The 25,877-nt window shown below is 37.9% G+C and overlaps 2 long non-coding RNA genes across 2 annotated transcripts in view; one reads left to right on the top strand and one right to left on the bottom strand.

The window, feature by feature from the left end:
- Window positions 1-25,877, bottom strand: part of LOC144578279 (uncharacterized) — a 480,728-nt gene that overhangs the window by 112,447 nt on the left and 342,404 nt on the right. The gene's annotated exons all lie outside the window — the stretch shown is intronic.
- On the top strand, window positions 21,337-25,525 carry LOC118143866 (uncharacterized). The gene is made up of 3 exons (XR_004728361.2): window positions 21,337-21,735; window positions 23,604-23,734; window positions 25,132-25,525. It is a non-coding gene; the product is annotated as an uncharacterized LOC118143866 (long non-coding RNA).

Here is a 25,877-nt window from a genome sequence, read left to right as displayed (position 1 = left end):
AGCACAATCATGTTTTTCCAACAGTCCCCAAAGTTGTACTCATTTCCACATTTCCTTAAAAGTCCAAGCCCAAAGTCTCATCTATGACAAGGTAACTCCATTCAGTCTATAAGCCAGTAAGATCAAAAATAAGTTAGTTATTTCCAAGATGCAATACAGGTACAGGTATTGGGTAAATGCTCCTGTCCAAAGGGAAAATTGGCCAAAACAAAGGGCTACGGGTCCCATGCAATTCTCAAACCTAGCAGGACAGTCATTAAATTTTTAATCTCCAAAATAATCTCCTTTGACTCCATGTCTCACATCCAGACTGCATTGACACAAGGGGTGGGCTCCCAAGGGCTTGGGGAGTTCTGTCCTTGTGACTCTGCAGGGTACAGCCCCTGTGACTGCCTTCATGATGAAGGTGTTGAGTGCCTTCAGCTTTTCCAGGTATGGAGTGCAAGCTGCTGATGAATCTACCATTCTGCAGTCTGGAGGACTGTAGCCCATGTCTCACAGCTCCACTAGGCAGTGTCCCAGTGGGAACTCTGTGTGGGGACTCCAACCCCACATTTACCCCCTGCACTGCCCTAGTAGATGTTTTCCATAACAGCTCTGCCCCTGCAGAAGACTTCTGCCTAGACATCCATATATCCTCTGAAATCTAGGTAGAGGCTCCCAAGACTCAACTCTTGCCCTCTGTTCACCCACAGGTTCAACACCACCCAGAAGCCACCAAGGCTTGGGGCTTGTACCCTCTGATGCAGCAGCCCCAGCTGTACCTTGGCCCCTTTTAGTGATGGATGGAGCAGCTGTGATGCAGAGCACCATGTCCCAAGGCTGCACAGAGCAGTGGGGTCCTGGGCCTTGGCTGTGAAACGTTTTTCCCTCCTAGGCTTCCAGACCTATGATGGGAGGGGCTGCTGCAAAGGTGTCTGAAAGGCCGATATTAGTTTGTTCTCACACTGCTATGAAAAAATTCCTAAGACTGGGTTATTTATAAAGGAAAGAGTTTTAATTCACTCACAATTCCACATTGCTAGGAACCCTCAGAAAACTTACAATATGGTGGAAGGCAAAGGAGAACCAGGCACCTTCTTCACTGGGGAGCAGGATGAAGTAAGTGAGTGTAAGCAGGGGAAATGCCAGTTGATTCTAAAAACATCAAATATCAGTAGAACTCACTCAGTATCATGAGAACAGCCCTGTGATCCAATTATCTCCACCTGGCCCTACTCTTGACACATGGGGATTATGGGGATTGTAATTCTAGGTGAGAATTGGGTGAGGACACCGAGCCAAACTATACTAATCCCTTTAAGGCATTTTCCCCATTGTCTTGACTGCTAACATTCAGCTCCTGATTACTTGCATAAATTTCTGCTGCCAGCTTGAATTCCTCCACAGAAAATGGATTTTTCTTTTCTACCACATAGTCAAGCTGCAAATTTCTCAAATTTTTACACTCTGCTTTTTTTCTAATATAAGTTCCAGTTTCAGACAATCTCTTTTCACACACATATTAGCATATGCTTTTAGAAGCAGCCAGGTCAGAATTTCAATTCTTTGCTGCTTAGAAATTTCTTCCATCAGTTACCCTAAATAGTTTCTCTCAAGTTCAAAGTTCAACAGATTCCTAGAGCAGAGGCAAAATGCCACCAGTCTCTTTGCTAAAGCATAGCAAGAGTGAACTTTGCTCCAATTTCCAGTAAGTCCCTCATCTCCATCTGAGACCACCTCAGCCTGTACTTCACTGTCCATATCACTATCAGCATTTTGGTTACAATAATTTAACAAGTCCCTAGGGAGTTCCAAACTTTCCCTCATCTTTCTGTCTTTTTCTGAGCCTTCCAAACTGTTTCAACCTCTGCCCAGTACCCAATTCCAAAGTTGCTTCCACATTTTCAGGCATCTTTATAGAAATGCCCCACTCCTCTGGCACCAATTTTTCTGTATTACTCCATTTTTCACATTGCTCTAAAATATTTGAGACTGAGTAATTTATAAATAAAAGAGGTTTAATTGGCTCATGGTACATGCTTTGCATATGGGGAGCCCTAAATAAACTTACAATCAAGGCAGAAGGTGAACAGGAAGCAAGAACATAGTCACATGGCCAGCAGGAGAAAGAGAGAGACCAAAGGGAAAGGTGCTACACACTTTCAAACAACCAGATCTCTTGAGAACTCTATTCCAAGACTGCACTAAGAGAATGGTGATAAACCATTAGAAACCACCTCCATGATCCAATAACCTCTCACCAGGCCCCACCTCCAACATGAGGGATCCAAATTCAATATAAGATTTGGGTGGGGACACACAGCCAAATCATATCAATAGATGCACTGAGAATTACACATTGACAGTAATTTATGCAATTACAGAGAATATGTAATGTGTTCTGCATTTTGAAAAAATAATATAGAATTTTATGATGGAATGGAAAGGATGAAGGCAGAAATTATATTTATAACTCATCCAAAAATGGCATCATTACAGTTTATAAGGAAAAAGTGTAGGTCATTTATCTATTTTAACCCATTAAAAATTAATATCTGTTTTGCCAAATACTATTTTTACTGACATTCACTCTAGCATTAAAGAAAACACAGGTTCATCTAAACATTCTTAATCCTTAATAAAGAGGATGCCTCAACTATTTACTACTGTATCCTATAAACAAAGCCAAAAAAAGATAGTCAACCATTATTTTGTTATTAATGGTGACTGATCATCTTTTATTTTTATAATCCTGTCTCTTTTTGTTTTGTAAATTAGATTTTTTAATATGGCATATCTCTAGCTTTTTAGGCATATTTAATATAAACATTATTTCAATCATTTTTAGGTTCCTTTGATTACATTCTGGTTCTTTGAAGAACACACAAGTCCCTTGTAATACTAATTTGACTGAAGGATTGTTCTCCCATATAGTTACCAACAAAGTCCATTGTAAGCTTCTCCCAGCTTCTCTCTTAATTCAGGCTCCATCTATACTAACAAAATGGCTTAACTGAGTTGGCCCACTGGACTGAAAAATTTGTATGCAACTTTTTTGTAATCAACCAGTTTACAATGAATAGGTCAGTGCTTAAGTAGCAATATGAAATCTATACTTACACACACAAAAAGAAAGAAAGAGAATAGAGGCAACCCACTTATTGTCCAAATAATGCAGGTAAAGTTTTGAGGGAAGTCCTGACTTATTCAAGTGGAAGCGGTTTTTTTTTTTTTCTTCATTAAAGATACCTAAAATTAGGTTGGTATAGCTTTAAGAAAGTTTCAAAAACATGAAAGACATGGAAGTTATAATTCCAATAGGGAGCAGTTTTTATTGACTATGCTTTTTAAATCTAATGTTTGTAATAAGTCAGAGAGGTTAAGACTATACAGTTATTGACTGTGCTTTTTAAATCTAATGTTTGTAATCAGTCAGAGATGTTAAGACTCTGTACAATTAAGAATTAAATGAAATTTTAAACTTTATGTAGAATTAAAATTTAGATGTAATATATGCAAAGGACATTAACTTTTTCATTTAAATTCATCTTATCAGTTTAGTTTAGCCCCATTTCACTGCGTATCTTTTCTTTTTTCCCTGTCAATGAGCTGGTAGGAATACTGCATCCATTCTGATTAACCAGCAGATAAGCAATGTGGAAACTGATTTAAAGTCTCTACCACTGGAGATATCAAAACAGATGTTACTTTTCTTCAGGATGACAGCGCTGGGCCTAAAATGTCAAACATAATTAAAAATTTTATTTTCAAATGTACTCCAGAGTTTATACACACTGCAAGTATGTCTTACCTTTTGAACTTCGTAGAGTGCTGTGCTCTGCAAAATGCAAAAGGCTTTATTTTACTTTAGATGCCATTTGGGAATGAAATCATTTCATCAATCGGTACCCAGAGATTTCCTTCAGAATTTGGCATGAAAAGACTGGCATTTCATTAAAATGTGCTGACAACTGAAAGAACAGTTCTAGAAGGACTGGTTTCTTGCACCATCCTATCTATGAATATCAAGGTTTTTCCCAGTGTGTTATTCAAATTAGAGAATAAATTAAGGTCTTTCTCTTTAGAATATCACTTATTTGATTCCCTAAAAGGGGAAAGTTTAGAAGTCCTATGTTATTTAGTTGTATTTATTTATTGTTTACTTTCTGTCAGTTTTTTGAAACTTGAGTAATAAAATACAAGGGGAAAAATATCTTTGCCCATTCATGACATATGTTCAAAACAAATTGAAAGTACAGAACTCACCATATACATCAGAGAATATAACCACAGATTTATACTCTAATAGGTACAATAAGGAATCCGAAAAGCATGGATAATCCAAAGAAGACTCTCTGCCTCAAAATGTAAACTGAGGGGCCCTGACCCACCCACAACCACAACCAAGTACCCTATATCCAGCCTTGAAGGGTCATTTTTTGTTTGCATATTCATCTTCTTTAAAGGAGAATAAGTTTCCTGAGGGCAAGAAAAGTGTCATATGTTTGTGTTTATCAACTACAGAGGCTTCATGATGCTTTGCATGTAGGTAGCTCTCAGTAAATGTTTTCTCAATAAACGTAGTTGGAATTTTGGAAAGCCTCCTACAAAGGACTTCTGCACTCTGAGAACAGGGTAATGTGCCATAGTAGTTAAGAGTAGCAGCTCTTGTACTTAGCAGCTTGATTTTAATCTCAGCTCTACCGCTTACTAGCTTGTGACTTTAGGTAAGTTATATCACATTGCTGTACCTCTGTTTCCATATATGTAATATGGTTATTGTGAAGATTAAATGGGATCATATGTATGAGATATTAGAACAGTGCCTGGCACATCATTAAGCATTCAATAAATACTGGCCACCCCTACTATTGCCCCCTTTAATGTGTCAGTGATATAATAACCTAGTAAAAGAGTCACCTTGCACCACCAAGATATATGCATAAATGCTTAACTTCAAATGATCTCTAGGTAGTGGAATTTCAGACAGTGATTATTGTGAGCTAAGGAATTTGGAGAATTACCTGTTAGAAATCAGAGAGATGCAGCACCTTTCATCTTCCTAGATTACAGGAGATTGTTAAATTTGGAAAGTCCTGGGCAAACTTTTGTCTAGTAACTTTTCAAAAACTGTCTCTAGAAATGCTCATCTGACCCCAGGTATTTCCCAAGGTCTCTCTTTTCCTCTCTAAATGTGGATATTGTGCTCCTTCTAGATCTTTACGCCCTGATGATTCAGGCATAAAGATCTAGAATATTCCTTCTTCTTACTGGTAAACTGAATTCCCTCCTGTCTTTTCCCTGATTTTAAAGAAAATACCACTGGGTGTCTATTGTTAATACTAATATAATATAGGATATCTATATTGTAATAACATAGAATCTATATTATATTCTGTTGAATAATATTCTAAAATAAATTTAACAGCAATATTCCCAAGTGAGACTGAAATTGGGCAGTAGCTTTCTTTTTTGCATGATCACAGTTTAGCATAAGTAGCAATATTATGGTTTTTAAAAACAGATCAGGTTTTCTTATTCCCCAATGCTTCTCTTTCTTCTCTGTCAAATATAAAATATATTTGTCATTTCTATCTTTTCTTGAACCAGTCTTGGTATTTTAATTTTTTCATTTCTTTGTATATTTCACTAATATGTTCAATATTATTATACTATTGAAAAATTAATCTTATATACCGAATTTCCTCTTTATCTATGGTTACTTTGTTTTTACTTATTGCTACATTTGTCTAATTATGGGACATTTTTTCTTCTACTGTTAGTTAATTTAGCTAATTGCTTATTTATTATTTTAAGTTTTTTAGACCAAATCTGTGACTAGTTTCTTAATTTTACTTTCTATTAATCTACCATTTTTGCTTAACAATCCGTGTTTATAATTTTTTTATTAAACATTTTATATTAATTGAGAAATACAAATTTGTATATGTATATGTACAACATAATGATTTTAAATACATACATTTTGAAATAGTTAAAATGAGCCATTCTTCATCTAACATCTGCATTACCTCACATAGTCATTTTTGGGGTGAGAACATTTAAAATCTACTCTGAACTATTTTTAAGAATGGACTGTATTGTTTTAACTATAGTCACCATGTTGTGCAATAGATCTTTTGAATTTTTTCCTCTTACCTAAATTTTTTATCTTTTGACCATCATTTCCCCCATTCTTCCTTGTTCTATCAGCCAACCACTGGCAACCACCATTCTACTTTCTAAGAGATCAACTTTATCAGATTCCACATATAAGTAAGACCATGCAGAACTTGTCCTTGTCTGTATGGCTTATTTCACTTAACATAGTGTCCTCAAGGTTCATTCATGTTGTCATCAATGACAAGCTTTCTTTTTTTGTAAGGCAGAATAGTATTCCAATGTGTTTCTAGACATGTTATTTATCCAGTCATTTGCTGATGGATGCTTAGGTTGATTCTGTATCTTGGCTCTTATGAATAATGCTGCAATGAACATGAGAATGCAGATAATTCTTCAACACACTGATTTTATTTCCTTTGGGTATATACCCAAAAGTGGGGTTGATGGATCATATAGTAGTCCTATTACTACTTTTTCAAGGACTTTATACTATTTTCCATGTTGGTTGTATCAATTTATATCCCCTTAAACAGTGTGCAGGAGTTCTGTCTTCTCCTCATCTTGGCAAACTCTTATTATCTTTTGTCTTTTTGATAATAGTCATTCTAATAGGCATGAGATGGTACCTCACTGTTTTAATTTGGATTTCCCTGAAAAGTGTATTCTCTTTTAACTTAATATTTTCTCTTACTTTACTTAGTTTTAATTCATTGCCTTCTGCATTTATCTTTGACTCTTTGCTGCTGCTTTCTTAGATTTTTTTGGTTTTCTTATAACTTCTCAAAGCAGTGCTTCATTTATTGCTTTTATTTCTTTTTTATATATTAAAAGTATCTAAAGTTATAAATATGTCCTCTGAGTATATCTGTCAAAATCCCAGAAGTTTTGATAAATAATGTTCTCATATTCATATACTTCATACAAGATGGCATCTAAAATAATGTAATTCATAGGTTGAAAATAAAAAGACAGACAAAGGACAACTAGAAATATACAAATAAAAAGAGAATACAGAAACATCAATATTTAGCAAAAGCAAATACAATGTGTAGATCATTAAACAGAATGTTGCTTTGTATGTGTGCATATTTTGTGTGTGTGTGTCCACAAATGCATGAATGATTCAGGTAAGTTTCTTAGAGAAAACATATGGGTGAAATATTTTGGGATATTTGAGTTTAAGTTACCTTTATACAAAAATGAAAATACAGTAAGTCAAAGTTACATTGAGATAATAGTAATGATATTCTAGAATTATTCAAATGAAAATCACAAATGTTATCAAGGATTCGGGAGAGCATGAAGCAACTGGAACTCACTTATATTACCTATGTAAATATAACCCTTTACCAATATTTATCAATACTGATATTGCAATTCCTCTTCTAGATATATATTTAACAGAAATGCATACATATGTATCCTAAAGATGGTAGTAGAACTATTTATAACAACCCAGAACTGGAAACAACCCAAACATAGTAAATGGATAAATACATTATATTTGTATGTGTATTTTCTATTATCTATGGTTGCTTAAAAACTACTGTAGCGGCCAGGCGCGGTGGCTCAAGCTGTAATCCCAGCACTTTGGGAGGCCGAGGCGGGTGGATCACAAGAGATCGAGACCATCCTGGTCAACATGGTGAAACCCTGTCTCCACTAAAAATACAAAAAATTAGCTGGGCACGGTGGCGCGTGCTTGTAATCCCAGCTACTCAGGAGGCTGAGGCAGGAGAATTGCCTGAACCCAGGAGGCAGAGGTTGCAGTGAGCCGAGATTGCGCCATTGCACTACAGCCTGGGTAACAAGAGCGAAACTCCGTCTCAAAAAAAAAAAAAAAAACTACTGTAAAACTTGCTGGCTTAAAAGCCAATTTTTTTTTCTAAAATTCTGTGAGTTGTTTAAGACTTTCTTCCACTGTTCTTGTCTGAACTCACTCATGTGGCTACCATCATCTGATGTTTTCCCTGAATATGCAGGCTCAAGATGGCCTTTGGAACATAGTGCCAGCTGTCACTGGAGTACCTCCATTCTTCCTCCTGTAAATACTTTCATACTGAAGTTAGGCTGGGCTTTTTCACAGCATTATGGTCAAAGGGTCTAAGAGAACAAGAGACAAAATTACAAAGATTTTTAGTGCTAAGATGTAGAACTTGCATAGTATCATTTCTATCACAGTCAATGTCAAAGCAATCATAAGGCCAGCTTAGATTCAAGATGATGAAGAAATAGTCTCCATCTTTTGATAGCAGAAGATGCAACATCACATTGCAAAGGGGTGTGTATGTAAAAGGGCATGATACATTGAGAGGCATTATTATAGCAATCTACCACAACCAATATATAGCAATGACAATGAATTAGTGCTACATTCAACAATAGAGATGAACCTCACAATGTTGAATAGAAGAAGCAACAAGTCACAAAAGAATAAACATTTTGTGTCCCATTTGTATAAAATCCAAACATGGGCAAAACTAACACATGGTGTTAGAAGTCAAGAGAGATTACAAGGAGCACTTCTGTGATACCATTAGTGTTTTATTTCTAGACACCTGCAGTGATTACACAGGAATTTTCACTGTGTGGTATTTTGTTAATCTTTTTGTTCTTTTGATTTATGCAATTTTCTATATGTGTGTTTCAGAAGCATTTTAAAAAGAAAAGCAAAACAAAAACAAAAAAAATTAGAAATCATGCCAGCAAATTCTCATTAATCCAATGCCTTTCCTAGAAAATGTGCTAATGATTATTGTATTAGGCCAGTTTTTGCATTGCTATAAAGAAATTCCTGAGACTGGGTAAAATTTAAGAAGAAGAAAAGGTTTAGTTGGCTCATAGTTTTGCAGGCTGTGCATGAAGCTGGTGTCTGACTCTGGTTAGACCTCAGTAAGTTTACAATCATGGCAGAAGGTAAAGGCGGAGTATACATGTCACATGGCAAGAGGGAAAGCAAGAGAAGTGAAGGAGTTGGTCCAAGACTTTCTCAAATAACCAGATCTCTCATGAACTACCAGAGTAAGAACTCATTTATCACTAAGGGGATGGTGCCAAGCCATGCATGAGGAATCTGCCCCCATGATATAACCACCTCTCACCAGGCCCCATCTTCAACATTGGGAATCACATTTCAACATGAGATTTAGAGAACACAAATATTACAACCATAAAATTCTGGCCCTTGTCCCCTAAGTCTCATGTCCTTCTCACATTTCAAAATACAATCATGCCTTCATAGTAGTCTTAATTCATTCCAGCCTTAACTTAATGGTCCTAAAGTCCAAAGTCCTAACTGGATATGAGTTTCTTCCACCTATGAGCCTGTGAGATAAAAATCAAGTTATTTATTTTCATGATACAATGGTGCTACAGGCATTAGGTAAACATTACCATTCCAAAACATCAGCTAAAAGAAAGAGGCAATAGGCCCCATGCAAGTCTGAAATCCAACAGGAAGTCATTAAATATTAAAGCTCCAAAATAATCTCTTTTGACTCTATGTCCTGCACTCAGGACATACTGGTTCAAAGGGTGGGCTCCCAAGCCTGTGGGCAGCTCTGACCCTGTGGCATTGCAGAGTGAAGCCCCTGTGACTACTCTGATGGGTTGGAATCAAGTGCCTACAGCTCTTCCAGACTCAAGATGCAAGCTGCCTGTGGGTCTCTTATTATGAGGTTTGGAGGACAGCAGCCTCCTTCCCACAGCTCCACCCGGCAGTGCCCTGATGGAAACTCTGTGGGGGAGCTCCAACACCACATTTTTGTTTGACATTATCTTAGCAGAGTTTCTCTGTGGGGACTCTGTTCCTGTGGCATGCTTCTGTCTGAGCACCCAGGCTCTCCACTATATACTCTGATATCTAGGTGGAAGCGGCCATCCTCATTTGCTCTTGCATTCTGGATGGCTGCAGGCTTAACACAATATGGAAGCTGCTGAGGCTTAAGGCTTGTGTCTTCCAGAGCAGTGACCTAAGCTATATCTAGGCTCCTTTGAGTGGAGGCTGGAAACAGAGTGGACAGAATATTAGGAGCTGTGTTCTGAAGCTGAGTAGGGCAGTAGTGTCCCAGGCCTGGACCAAAAAACTATTCTTTCCTTCTAGGCCATTTAGAGGAGGAGTTATCTCCAAAATCTCTGAAATACCTTTGGGGACTTTCCCCCATTCTTTTGGATCTTAACACTTAGCTCCCTTTCAGTCATGATAATATTTCTAGCAAGTGGTTTCTCCAGAGCCTACTTGGATTACTCTCCTGCCACATGACTAGGCTGCCACTTGCTAGGCTGAAATTTTTTTGAAATTTGTATGCTCTGTTTTCCTTCTAAACACAAGTTACAATTTTAAGTCATTTCTTTGCTCCAACACCTGATTGTAGATGGTTAGAAGCAGCCACGCAAGTCACATCTTAAACACTTTGCTGCTTAAAAATTTCTTCCACAAGATGCCCTAAGTCATCGGTCTTAAGTTCAAATTTCCACAGATCCCTAGAGAATGAACGTCATGCAGGCAAGTTTTTTTTTTTTTAATTTTTTATTGGATTTTAGGTTTTGGGGTACATGAGCAGAGCGTGCAAGACCGTTGCGTAGGTATGCACATGGCAGTGTGCTTTGCTTTGCTTCTCCCCTTCACCCACATTTGGCATTTCTCCCCAGGCTATCCATCCCCACCTCCCCTTCCCACTGGCCCTCCCCTTTTCCCCCCAATAGACCCCAGTGTTTAGTACTCCCCTTTCTGTGTCCATGTGTTCTCATTTTTCATCACCCACCTATGAATGAGAATATGCGGTGTTTCATTTTCTGTTCTTGTGTCAGTTTGCTGAGGATGACGTTCTCCAGATTCATCCATGTCCCTACAAACGACACAAACTCATCATTTCTGATTGCTACATAATATTCCATGGTGTATATGTGCCACATTTTTCCAATCCAGTCTATTATCAATGGACATTTGGGTTGATTCCAGGTCTTTGCTATTGTAAACAGTGCTGCAATGAACATTCATGTACATGTGTCCTTATAGTAGAATGATTTAGTCTTTTGGATATATACCCAGTAATGGGATTGCTGGGTCAAAGGATATGAACAGACACTTTACGAAAGAAGACATTTATGAGGCCAACAATCATATGAAAAAATGCTCATCGTCACTGGTCATCAGAGAGATGCAAATCAAAACCACACTGAGATACCATCTCACGCCAGTTAGAATGGCAATCATTAAAAAATCTGGAGACAACAGATGCTAGAGAGGATGTGGAGAAAAAGGAACACTTTTACACTGTTGGTGGAAGTGTAAATTAGTTCAACCATTGTGGAAGACAGTGTGGCGATTCCTCAAGGCCTTAAAAATAGAAATTCCATTTGACCCAGCAGTCAAGATTTTTTTTGCTAGGGCATAACATGGGTGACCTTTACTCCAGTTTCAATAAAGTCCTCACTTCCATCTAAGACTCCATCTGCCTGTCCTTTACTGTCCATATGTCTTGAGGCAGCCTCCTTTGTCCTGTTCTCACCCCAGTATCACCCCTTCCCCAACTACTGTCCATATTTCTATCAGTATGTTGGTCACAACCATTTACTAGTCTTAAAAGTTCCACATTTTCCTGCATCTTCCTTTTTTCTTCCGAGTCCTCCAAACACTTCCAGCTTTTGCCCATTATCCAGTTCCAAAGCTGTTTTCACATCTTCAGGTATCTTTGTAGCAACATCTCTCTCCAAGTTTCTGTGTTAGGTTATTTTTGCATTACATGTAATGCCTGAGACTGGGTAATTTTTTTTTTTTTTTTTTTGAGACGGAGTTTCGCTCTTGTTACCCAGGCTGGAGTGCAATGGCACGATCTTGGCTCACTGCAACCTTCACCTCCTGGGTTCAGGCAATTCTCCTGCCTCAGCCTCCCGAGTAGCTGGGATTACAGGCACGTGCCAACATGCCCAGCTAATTTTTTGTATTTTTAGTAGAGGTGGTGTTTCACCATGTTGACCAGGATGGTCTCGATCTGTTGACCTCATGATCCACCTGCCACGGCCTCCCAAAGTGCTTGGATTACAGGCTTGAGCCACCGTGCCCAGCCTGGACTGGGTAATTTTTAGAGAAAAGAGGTTTAATTAGCTGATGGTTCCACAGGCTATACAAACATGGCTTCAGCAGCTGCTTCTGGTGAGGATGCCAGGAAACTTACAATCATGGCAGAAGGTAAAGGGAGAAAAGGTAATGTCACATGATGAGAGAGGAAGCAAGAGAGAATGGGGGAGGTGCCATGCTCTTTAAACTACCAGATCTTGCATGAACTGCTAGAGTGAGAATTCACTTATCACCAAGGGGATAGTGCTGCTGTCATTTATGAGTGATCTGATCCCATAGTCTAAATAGTATACCTCCCACCAGGCCCCACTTGAAACACTGGGGATTACATTGCAACATGAGATTTGGAGGAGACAAACATCTAAACTATTTCAGTTATTCATTCCACTGCTGCGGGAATAAGAAAGATCCAAAGGCTCTGGAAGTCAGTACTGGGGAACTTTGTCTCTATTCTTTTTTCTCATTTTGTTTAAACTCTTCTATCAGGATCAGTTCATAGATCACCACTATCTTCTAATGAGGTGTTCAGAATCCTTTGTTTACCACTGGTAGTGCTGATCAAAGTAGACATTTCTAGGGGACTATTTCTTGTGTTTTCCTATTTTATCTACTGCAAAGTTGAAGTTTTCCAACCTCAGCTTTCAGTTCTGCTTATCTAAGAAATTGGTAATTTTTTTTATTTTTACATTTTCCCTGGCAAGTCCAGTTTTTTGCATGCTTCTAATTGGGGAATATTAATGGAATTTTCCAGAGACTTCTCCACCTAACTGCCAGCAATACTTGGTCACTCTTCGCAAAAATGCAAATTCCTACTTCCTCTCCCCACCACCAATTGGATCAAATTGTTTTTATGTATAGGTGATATATAGGTGATTAATAATGTGGACTGTGGAAATTAAACGTCTGAGAACGTAACCCCACCTCAACCTTGAGCAGGTTTACTTCCCTCTTTGGGCTTCAATTTCCACATATGTAAAATGGATATAACAATAGGCCCTGCCTCTTGCGTTGTAGTAAAATTTATATAAATTAATTCATGTAAATTAAAAGTATGCCTAGTACATCAAGTACTTGATAGGTGTTTGCTCTTATTATTAAGACATAGCTATTAACGTTTAGGGTAGAATGTTGACACATTTTCATACTGATGACTTTAGTCTTTGATATTTTATTTCTCTTTTAATCATTTCTTTTAGTTTTGTAAACCCAGATCCCACCATTTTGGGGAGGGGAGGGTATCTGTTGCCATTTATTCTTAAAATAGAACAACTAATTTTAGAGAGAAGGTTTTATTTTATTTTATTTTTTTAGACAAAAATTTTTTTGTCCTTTTCCTCTTCCCCATCCTTAGGTACTACATGTATCTCCAATTCCTTATTTTTCCATTTTCTGAAATGTGGGTATGGGAGGGATACTTTTCAAGGAAAGACATCATTAAGTATGAGTGCTTTTAAAAAAGCTGACCCCATATTACTCGGGTTTCTCTAAACTTCTGATTCTTCTCTTCTCTTCCTATCCACCACTAAAACCACTCTAGATATGGTGCAAATAATTGAAAGTCTCTAATGACAAGAATTCAGCACTAAGGGATTGGTTGTTTGGTTTTTTTTTTTTCTTTCTTTTTTTTTTAATTTTTTATTGGATTATAGGTTTTGGGGTACATGAGCAGAGCATGCAAGACAGTTGCGTAGGTACACACATGGCAGTGTGCTTTGCTTTTCTTCTCCCCTTCACCCACATTTGGCATTTCTCCCCAGGCTATCCCTCCCCACCTCCCCCTCCCACTGGCCCTCCCCTTTTCCCCCAATAGACCCCAGTGTTTAGTACTCCCCTTTCTGTGTCCATGTGTTCTCATTTTTCATCACCCACCTATGAGTGAGAATATGCGGTGTTTCATTTTCTGTTCTTGTGTCAGTTTGCTGAGGATGATGTTTTCCAGATTCATCCGTGTCCCTACAAACGACACAAACTCATCATTTCTGATTGCTGCATAATATTCCATGGTGTATATGTGCCACATTTTTCCAATCCAGTCTATTATCAATGGGCATTTGGGTTGATTCCAGGTCTTTGCTATTGTAAACAGTGCTGCAATGAACATTCATGTACATGTGTCCTTATAGTAGAATGATTTAGTCTTTTGGATATATACCCAGTAATGGGATTGCCGGGTCAAATGGAATTTCTATTTCTAAGGCCTTGAGGAATCGCCACACCGTCTTCCACAATGGTTGAACTAATTTACACTCCCACCAACAGTGTAAAAGTGTTCCTTTTTCTCCACATCCTCTCCAGCATCTGTTGTCTCCAGATTTTTTAATCATCGCCATTCTGACTGGCGTGAGATCGTATCTCAATGTGGTTTTGATTTGCATCTCTCTGATGACCAGTGACGATGAGCATTTTTTCATATGATTGTTGGTCTCATATATGTCTTCTTTCGTAAAGTATCTGTTCATATCCTTTGCCCACTTTTGAATGGGCTTGTTTGTTTTTTTCCTGTAAATCTGTTTGAGTTTTTTGTAAATTCTGGATATCAGCCCTTTGTCGGATGGGTAGACTGCAAAAATTTTTTCCCATTCTGTTGGTTGCCGATCCACTCTAGTGACTGTTTCTTTTGCCGTGCAGAAGCTGTGGAGTTTGATTAGGTCCCATTTGTCTATTTTGGCTTTTGTTGCCAATGCTTTTGGTGTTTTGTTCATGAAGTCCTTGCCTACTCCTATGTCCTGGATGGTTTTGCCTAGATTTCCTTCTAGGGTTTTTATGGTGCCAGGTCTTATGTTTAAGTCTTTAATCCATCTGGAGTTAATTTTAGTGTAAAGTGTCAGGAAGGGGTCCAGTTTCTGCTTTCTGCACATGGCTAGCCAGTTTTCCCAACACCATTTGTTAAACATGGAATCCTCTCCCCATTGCTTGTTTCTGTCGGGTTTATCAAAGATTGTATAGTTGTATGTATGTTGTGTTGCCTCTGGTGCCTCTGTTTTGTTCCATTGGTCTATAACTCTGTTTTGGTAGCAGTACCATGCTGTTTTGATTACTGTAGCCTTGTAGTATAGTTTGAAATCCGGTAGTGTGATGCCCCCCGCTGTGTTCTTTTTGCTTAGAATTGACTTGGCTATGCGGGCTTTCTTTTGGTTCCATATGAAGTTCATGGTGGTTTTTTCCAGTTCTGTGAAGAAAGTCAATGGTAGTTTGATGGGGATAGCGTTGATTCTGTAAATTACTTTGGGCAGTATAGCCATTTTCACGATGTTAATTCTTCCTAACCATGAACATGGAATGTTTCTCCATCTGTTTGTGTCCTCTCTGATTTCGTTGAGCAGTGGTTTGTAGTTCTCCTTGAAGAGGTCCCTTACGTTCCTTGTGCGTTGTATTCCAAGGTATTTTATTCTTTTTGTAGCAATTGCGAATGGCAATTCGCTCTTGATTTGGCTTTCTTTAAGTCTGTTATTGGTGTAGACGAATGCTTGTGATTTTTGCACATTGATTTTATATCCTGAGACTTTGCTGAAGTTGCTTATCAGTTTCAGGAGTTTTTGGGCTGAGGCAATGGGGTCTTCTAGGTATACTATCATGTCGTCTTCAAATAGAGACAATTTGGCTTCCACCTTTCCTATTTGAATACCCTTTATTTCTTTTTCTTGCCTGATTGCTCTGGCTAGAACTTCCAGTACTATATTGAATAAAAGTGGTGAGAGAGGGCATCCTTATCTAGTGCCAGATTTTAAAGGGAATGCTTCCAGTTTTTGCCCATTCAGTATGATATTGGCTGTTGGTTTGTCATAAATAGCTTTTATTACTTTGAGATACATTCCATCGATACCGAGTTTATTGAGGATTTTTAGCATAAAGGGCTGTTGAATTTTGTCAAATGCCTTCTCTGCATCAATGGAGATAATCATGTGGTTTTTGTTTTTGGTTCTGTTTATGTGGTGAATTCCGTTGATAGACTTGTGTATGTTGAACCAGTCTTGCATCCCTGGGATGAATCCTAATTGATCATGATGAATAAGTTTTTTGATTTGCTGTTGCAATCGGCTTGCCAATATTTTATTGAAGATTTTTGCATCTATGTTCATCATGGATATTGGCCTGAAGTTTTCTTTTCTCGTTGGGTCTCTGCCGGGTTTTGGTATCAGGATGATGTTGGTCTCATAAAATGATTTGGGAAGGATTTATTGATTTTTTGAAGGGTTTTTCGTGTCTCAATCTCCTTCAGCTCAGCTCTGATCTTAGTTATTTCTTGTCTTCTGCTGGGTTTTGAGTTTTTTTGATCTTGCTCCTCTAGCTCTTTCAATTTTGACGATAGGGTGTCAATTTTGGATCTCTCCATTCTTCTCATATGGGCACTTATTGCTATATACTTTCCTCTAGAGACTGCTTTAAATGTGTCCCAGAGGTTCTGGCACGTTGTGTCTTCGTTCTCATTGGTTTCGAAGAACTTCTTTATTTCTGCCTTCATTTCGTTGTTTACCCAGTCAACATTCAACAGCCAGTTGTTCAGTTTCCATGAAGCTGTGTGGTTCTGGGTCGGTTTCTGAATTCTGAGTTCTAACTTGATTGCACTATGGTCTGAGGCTGTTTGTTATGATTTCAGTTGTTTTGCATTTGTTGAGCAGTGCTTTACTTCCATTTATGTGGTCAATTTTAGAGTACGTGTGATGTGGTGCTGAGAAGAATGTGTATTCTGTGGATTTGGGGTGGAGAGTTCTGTAAATGTCTATCAGGTTTGCTTGCTCCAGGTCTGAGTTTAAGCCCTGGATATCCTTGTTGATTTTCTGTCTGGTTGATTTGTCTAGTATTGACAGTGGAGTGTTAAAGTCTCCCACTATTATTGTGTGGGAGTCTACGTCCTTTTGTAAGTCATTAAGAACTTGCCTTATGTATCTGGCTGCTCCTGCATTGGGTCCATATATGTTTAGGATCATTAGCTCTTCTGTTGTATTGATCCTTTTACCATTATGTAATGGCCTTCTTTGTCTCTTTTGATCTTTGTTGCTTTAAAGTCTATTTTATCAGAGATGAGAATTGCAACTCCTGCTTTTTTTGCTTTCCATTAGCTTGGTAAATCTTCCTCCATCCCTTTATTTTGAGCCTTTGTGTATCCTTGCATGTGAGATGGGTTTCCTGGATACAGCACACTGATGGGTTTTGGATTTTTATCCAATTTTCCAGTCTGTGTCTTTTGATTGGTGCATTTAGTCCATTTACATTTAGGGTTAATATTGTTATGTGTGAATTTGATACTGCCATTTTGATGCTACGTGGCTGTTTTGCCTGTTAATTGTTGTAGATTCTTCATTATGTTGAAGCTCTTTAGCATTCAGTGTGATTTTGGAATGGCTGGTACTGGTTGATCCTTTCTATGTGTAGTGCCTCTTTTAGGAGCTCTTGTAAAGCAGGCCTGGTGGTGATAAAATCTCTGAGTACTTGCTTGTTCGCAAAAGATTTTATTTTTCCTTCGCTTCTGAAGCTCAGTTTGGCTGAATATGAAATTCTGGGTTGAAAGTTCTTTTCTTTAAGAATGTTGAATGTTGGCCCCCACTCTCTTCTGTCTTGTAGTGTTTCTGCTGAGAGATCTGCTGTGAGTCTGATGGGCTTCCCTTTGTGGGTGACCCGACCTTTCTCTCTGGATGCCCTTAGTATTCTCTCCATTATTTCAACCCTGTTGAATCTGACGATTATGTGCCTTGGGGTTGCTCTTCTTGCGGAATATCTTTGTGGTGTTCTCTGTATTTCCTGCAATTGAGTGTTGGCCTGTCTTGCTAGGTGGGGGAAATTTTTCTGGATGATGTCCTGAAGAGTATTTTCCAGCTTGGATTCATTCTCTTCGTCCCCTTCTGGTACACCTATCAAACGTAGGTTAGATCTTTTCACATAGTCCCACATTTCTTGGAGACTTTGTTCATTTCCTTTTGCGCTTTTTTCTCTGATCTTGGTTTCTCGTTTTATTTCATTGAGTTGATCTTCGACTTCAGATATTCTTTCTTCTGCTTGGTCAATTCGGCTATTGAAACTTGTGCATGCTTCGCAAAGTTCTCGTTTTGTGTTTTTCAGCTCCTTTAATTCATTCATATTCCTGTCTACGTTATCCATTCTTGTTATCCTTTCCTCGAATCTTTTTTCAAATCTTTTTTCAAGGTTCTTAGTTTCTTTGCATTGATTTAATACATGATCTTTTAGCTCACAAAAGTTTCTCATTATCCATCTTCTGAAGTCTAATTCCGTCATTTTGTCACAGTCATTCTCCGTCCAGCTTTGTTCCCTTGCTGGTGAGGAGGTTTGGTCCTTTCTAGGAGGCGAGGTGTTCTGGTTTTGGGTGTTTTCCTCCTTTTTGCGCTGGTTTCTTCCCATCTTTGTGGATTTGTCCGCTGGTCGTTTGCGTAGTTGCTGACTTTTCGATTGGGTCTCTGAGTGGACACCCGGAATGTTGATGATGAAGTATTTCTGTTGCTTGGTTTTCCTTCTACCAGTCTAGCCCCTTCGCTGTACGACTGCTGAGGTCCGCTCCAGACCCTGCTTGTCTGGGGTGCACCTCTAGCAGCTGTGGCACAGCGAGGGATGCTACCAGTTTCTTTTTCTGCTATCTTTGTCCCAGGATGATGCCTGCCTGTTGTCAGTCTTTTGGATATAGAGGGGTCAGGGAGCTGCTTGAGGAGACAGTTTGTACTTTATAGGGGCTTAATTGCTGAGCTGTGCGCTCTGTTGTTCATTCAGGGCTGTTAGGCTGCTATGTTTGATTCTGCTGCAACACAGCTCATTAAAAAACCCTTTTTTTTTTCTCAAATGCTCTGTGTTGAGGGGTTTGGGCTTTATTTTTGGATGTTCGATGAGGTGTTCTGCCCAGCTAGAAGGCAGACTAGCCACTGTTTGGCTGCCGAGGCTCCGCCCTGCTGTTGTGTGATTCGCTCTGTTCCTGCAGGCTCTGCTGTGGTCTCCGCCACGCCCTGCAGCAGAGTCTCTTCATTGTAGTGTGTTGCCTCAGTAATGGCAGGTTGCGTCAGCAGTGGGCGTGTATCTCAGTTGGGGCGGGTTTCCTCGGCAACGGCTGTCTGCGTCAGCAGTGGGCGTGTATCTTAGTTGGGGCGGGTTGCCTCGGCAACGGGTGGCTGCATCAGCAGTGGGCATGTATCTCAGTTGGGGCGGGTTGCCTCCGTAGTGGTGGACGCCCCTCCCCCACAGAGCGTCTCGGACCGTCTGCTCGGGATAGTTTGAAATTGCGGTTTTGTTCGTCCCACTGGGTATCCCAAACTATCTGTCCCTGCAATCCCCTGGGCTGGGCTACTGTCCAAGTCCCATTCAGTCTCAAGTCCAGCCCTCTCAAGTCTCAGGTTGCCGGTTCAACAGGGCACCCGCACAAGCACGCCCTGTGGGGATTGCTGGGTAGGGCCGGCCGCCGCCGCCCCGGCTGCCGGCTTCACCAGGCAGACCTACTGCCTGGTGCCCCGTGTCTTTTTACATTTGGGAGTTTCCCCGTTCTGTGGGCAACAAAGATCAGTCTGTAAATGCAGCTCTGACTCACCGTTTGCGGATTCAACGTGAGCTCCAATCCTGGGTTGTTCTCACAGTGCCATTTTGAGTCCTCCCTCATACATAATATTTAAAATAATTTAATAATACAGCAATAGTAGTAATGCCACTGTCATAACATGTTCACATATTATCTTCCACATGAATTTATATTTACATGAATTATGTAATAAACCACCCATTTTCAGTTTCTTATATTTGACTTAGCATTACTCAAACATTTTCGGTATTTCTACATAGTCTTCATAATGTTCTGTTGTTTTCCTTTTCAAATATGTTACTCTCTTTCTAATATGGTTTTAAAATATAGATCATGATCTCTTTTTTATGTTTTACAATGAATTGAAGTATTTTAATATCATTTAAATTAACACAACGATTCTAGCACACATTATTTATGTGCTAATTATTAATGCATAACCAATCAAGCACAAATTTATTTTTATTCCTTTTACTTAAATAAAACAATTTAAATTTGGGTCTTTTTCTCTTTCTGAATCTCATTCTCCCAATGCAAATTTACTAGTTTGTACAAAGGTTTAATATTTCCATATTAAATTTTTTATCTATTTTGTTCTTTTATTTTAAAACTAATGAATTTAAAATAGTTTACTTTTCTTATTATGGTCACAGCAATAAACACTAACTCATCACACAGACACACACACACACACACACACACACACATATCTTTTATTATGTTATCTCTAAATGGATGGTTCTTTTCTTTTGTAATAACAAAACCATTCTTCAGTAGCCTCCCTGATGGAAACTCCTCTTTTCTTCTTATCCACATTCCCAATTACCCCACCTAGGATGTCATCTTTCTTTAAATAATTGTTGTTTAATAATATATCTACATAAAAGATATGTAGAAAATATTTTGAGTTTAATAGTTAGAGAATGTTTTCCAGTACACTTCACCTACGAATAATGGTTTGATAATTTTTTTAGTTTCCAACTTTTTTCCCATTTCTTCCCTATGTTTTTGAGGTTGAGGCAATGCTCATAAAAGTGGAGATCTCTAATCTCTTTTTGATGAGTAAAAAAAATGTGAGAAAACGGGAGCAAGGGAGATCCATGGGATCATATACCATGGAGAGGAATGACCCAGATGTTAAAAGGTCCCAGTGATTAAATCATCCATAAATGAATGAGCCAGTGCTTCAAGGTCAATGCTTTGTGTCCCAGACACAATGTCACAGGCAGCATGACTCTTTTTTTTTTTTCTGTCAACTTTGCTTCTGTTGATTTTCCACTTCATTGGAAGAGATTCAAGTGCTGGGATGTGCTTTAGAGGTTGGTGCAGTCATTGGAGGTGCCTAAAATACCCTTGAAAATTCATATATTCATTATCTCTTTTCCTCTCAAAAAAAAAGTCTGAGTCAAACACAGATAATTTTCTGAGTAAGAATAGACTACTTTTAGCAATACTTTTTAACACTACGTTTCAGTAGTGTAAGAGACCATGGCACTGCCCACTTCTGCCATTAAACGGATTGGGAAAAAAAAACTGAACATAGAGATCTAATGAGTCATTTCTCTACACCTCTGATGACAAATCTTCAGTGTGACATCATACTTTTCTAGAACTTTGTGTATTCCATGAATACAAACTGTCTTACAAGTTAAATATAATGTACTTTCCTTCCCAAAAGTTCTCAGAACTACAGGATTTTAACTAAAAGGAACTTTTAGTTAATCTGGTCTCCTCTAACCAGCATAAGTCTTACTACAATAATGTGGATAAGTCAAGCCAAAGCATTTATTAACCCAAATCACTTTATGTATTTTCTTATTTCATCTACTTTGTCACACTCAATAAAAACTGAAGATTACACTGGAGCAGAAAAAAAGATTTAAAGATAATTCTAACCTTCTTTGGACACAGTTAAGGGCAGAGAACTGTGATTGGTAGAGAGGAATAAGAGAAAGCAGAGGAGTAGCTGGCCCAGAGAGGAAGCTATGGAGAGAAAGGAGATTCAGCAGAAGAAAGGGATGTTTGGCCACAACAACCAAAGGTGAGTGGAAGAAGCTCAGCTCTTAAAAGTGCTTGAGAGTGAATTCCTTGCAAATCCCTTGCGTGGGAACCATTCTATATCCAATAGTCTGTATGCTTGTATGTTGCCTGAACTGAGAGTAAAGACATTAATATCTGTATGAAGGCAACAATTTAAAGAGAAACGACTCTCTCCAAAGTGGGTGGAAATTAATAATACTATTTGAACATCTTCCTAGGAGAAGCAACTATGAATACATTGCCACATTTTGAAACAAATATATTTTTTTATAGATGCATTTGTATTGTATATAGATTGTGTGTACTTTTTTAATATAATAAACATTTTTCACCATTAAAATTTCTTAGAAAACAGTATGCTTAGTGGTTGTATAATATTCTGGTTAATCAGTTACTACAAATATCCTCTTATTTGGCTATTAGCAAAAATAAAAGAATGAATAAACATTTTAATACATAAGTATTAGCCCATATTTTCAGAATATTTACACATGGTAGAGTTTGGGAAACTTCATTACTGGATGGGAGAGAACATAGCACTTTATAGCTTTTAATGCCTATTGCCAAGATTCTTTCTAAAAGGGTCTTATGAAATTTTCCTTCCTCTACTGTTAATGTGAATGACCTCATTGCACATCATATGACCTTATGTTTATGACTGTAACATAAACATTAAGTAATACTTTATTTTAATATAGTTTATTTGTAAATCAAACTGGTACATATTTTAGTTTTAACTTATATTCCTTTATGTATTCATAAGATTGAGCAGTTTGTATATGTATATTATTTATCTCTATATATAGATATCTCTTATTTTTTTTTTTTGAGATGGTGTCTTGCTCTGTCACCCAGGCTAGAGTGAAGTGCAGGGGCTCCATCCCAGCTCACTGCAACCTCCAACTCCCAGGTTCAAGTGATTCTACTGCCTCAGTCTCCTGAGTAGCTGAGGTTGCAGTCACGCGTCTCCACATCCAGCTAATTTTTTGAATTTTTAGTAAAGATGGGGTTTCACCATGTTAGCCCAGATGGTCTTGATCTTTTGACCTCTTGATCTGCCTGCCTTGGCCCCCCAAAGTGCTGGGATTACAAGCATGAGCCATCATGCCCGGCAATAAATCTTTTCTGACATGCTTATTTCTGTACTAAAACTTATTGATTTGTCTGAGTATGTCAGATATAATAAAAATTCTTTGCCTGTTTTTTGTTACAAATGTTGTCCTATTTGTTGTTCAAACTTTAATTTATGATACTTTGACACTAAAGAGTTGTCTATCTCTTGATATTTTTTCTTTTAATTCTTTTCATCATATACAGAGACCAAATGAATATATTCCTAAATAATCCTTATTCATACAGAGATCAAATAAATAAATACCTAAATTAGAGTGTTCACTATATTTTTTTGTCATTTTATAACTTGGAAAGATTTGGTGTATTATAGTTATGATTGCTGTATAACAAAACCTCCCCAGGGAAACTCATCTCTGCGCCAAGTAGTATCAGCTGGGGCAGCGGAGCAGATAAGAAGATGCACCACAAAGATCCTCCCCTTTCAAGGAAAGACTTGCTGTCCAGCTGTAGGGTGTGTGGTTAGCAAACACTTCTAGCCGTCAGCCTTTCAGGGCTTTGCTTAAATGCAAAGAGCTGCTTCATCTGAGGTCATATCCTTTCCAGGGAAGCTCTCATCTCATGACTGAGAAAGGCAGGAATACAAAAGTCTGTCCATTCTAACCTGACACTGAACAAATTTGATGGGCAAAATCCACCATAGAGCATAATACCTGGTTGGCAAGGGCTTTGTCAGAACTTTATTGTGGTTTAGATTTTTTTCTCTGCTCAGTCCTGTGTCTCTTCTTCCTTTCACAGATGTTGATAACTCCTACCCACTTGTATTATCCACTCAATCTCAGTGTTTGCTTCTGGAGAACCAAACCTGAAGTAGGCAGCTGACTGGATGTTGGAAAATCCTTTTTCAAGATGGCTTACTCCTATGACTGGTAAATGGGGCCAGCTGGCTGCTAAAAGCTCAGATGGAGCTATGGACTGAGCTATGGACATCGATTTTTCTTGATGCGGGTCTTTTTACAAGATATTTGGGCTTCCTCATGGCAGGTTAACTGGTTCTTATAATGGTCGATTTGAAAATGTATATTTTTTATGAAGTACAAAGTTGAAATATTTTGCATCTACATATCAGTTATATTGTTCAAAAATCTCTATTTCCTTACATTTTTAGATGGCTTTGTATAAAATGGGGAATTTCTACTTTTCAGTTTTAGAAGGTATTTGACATGCACATTCTCCATTAATGAAATGCCTTTTGTGTCTTAGGATATCATGGGTCAGAAATCATTTCATGATATCCTAAGACACAAAAGGCAGTTAATTAGTTAATTAACTCATGTAATTAACTAATTACATGAATTAATTCTTGTAAGGCAGTCTTTGGCAAATAATAAAAAGTCCTACATCTTAGACATCTCCTGTTCAAGAAACTACTAAGCTACTGGAGTTTGCACACCATTATAAAGCTATGGTAAAACTCTGTTTGCTTTAGTTTTCCCCAGTTGCATAATTTATTTAAAATTCTTAACTCTATTAGACAATAGTCTTAATGAGTTAATAAAATAATCTTTTTATTTCATTTTATATTTAATACTCAACATGAATTATCCACAATAGGTATTTGAGCTTTTTCAATCATTACAGATCTTTGAGATCCCATAGCATGTGTAACTTAAATCTAATGAATATTCAGCAAAAGAGGTGCACACAGTTTGACAGGATGGGGATACTGCTCCTAATGCTACTAGAGTATTACAAGGACAGGAATGCAGTCACTCTTCTTCACGTGGTAATGTTTCCCCAGAATGGTGATTGTCATTTCATTATGGTTAGAAACACAAAGGATACTTCATCTATACTGTAACCAATATTATACTTGAGAATTTGAGATCTGAGCTTGTGGATTCTGCCATTATTTAGAAACAGAGACTTAATTGGCACAGTATTTTCAGGAATCTTGCAAGAAGGATTTACAAAATTGAAATATCAGTTGAGTTTTATTTCTTTAGCTCACAATATATTCAGGTTATTTCATTTAAGTATGTCATTTAACATGAGATGGAGTCCAAGCATAAACCTTGCCTACTACTACTCTCCTTTTTAACACATCCTTGGGAAAATGCTCAGTTTTTAAAAAGCACCATGTTACTCATTCATGGGAGCTCTTGTAATTCATGATGACTCTTCCACATTTTCATGAGATATTCGAATCTAACTCCTCATTACTCATTTTACATTTGTTCAATCTGATTTCTGTTCTTTGAGTATACCAGAGAATGTCTTTATATTTGTTTCTTGCTCATCAAAGTCTTTTGAATTTTGTTCCCAGTCTCCAGGGGGCTGGCTCTTCTGCCCACCACCACCCCTACACTCCACTATACCTTATCATCAAGATGTTCTTGCATGTAAAACTTAATGAAGGTGCTTACTTACTTGGGCGTCAGCCTAATAATGTCTTCAGAGTATCTGCTGGGAACACAGAACAGCACTCAAGTCAGAGGAGCATACAAAGGAAACAAAGGATATAGCTCTGTTCTTCAGAAGACTATATTTGAAATGAAGAGAATGATAGACAGAAACTGAAGTATATTTTTCCAAGGCATCTTCTTCCATTATTTCCCAGTGCAGATTCCAAGTGAAAACTGAGGATACATTAAATTCTAAGGAAGTATTGATATTGTGTGATTTGTCAGGGCAGGTTATAATGTGGGTGTTGAAATTGGAGCAGGATGAATTTGTTTTCAAAAACAACTTATCAAGCCCTGTTTGATCTTGACTTTAAACAATGAGTTGCAATTCTTCTTATATAAAGCCCACACAATTTCACATTTATAAAATTGTTCTTCAAGATTCTTATATGCTATGGTAAATATGCAAAATGTATGTCATCAAAGTGGGTAAATTAAGAGGAATCAAGTAACAAAAATTAATTGTGAACATTTTCTTATAATAGCCTGTATACTAGAATTAATTATATAATATTGAGACATTCTGCTTAACTGTAATTTAGACATCCTGAATGTTTTTTAAAAAATCCTCTAACAGTGCTTTTCCTGATGAGGCTCACTGAGATTA

This window comes from Callithrix jacchus, chromosome 11, assembly GCF_049354715.1.
Source record: "Callithrix jacchus isolate 240 chromosome 11, calJac240_pri, whole genome shotgun sequence".
NCBI classification, from domain to species: Eukaryota; Metazoa; Chordata; class Mammalia; order Primates; family Cebidae; genus Callithrix; species Callithrix jacchus.
The sequence above is the reverse complement of the archived record's forward strand: the minus strand, read 5'-3'. Positions and strand labels throughout refer to the sequence as shown.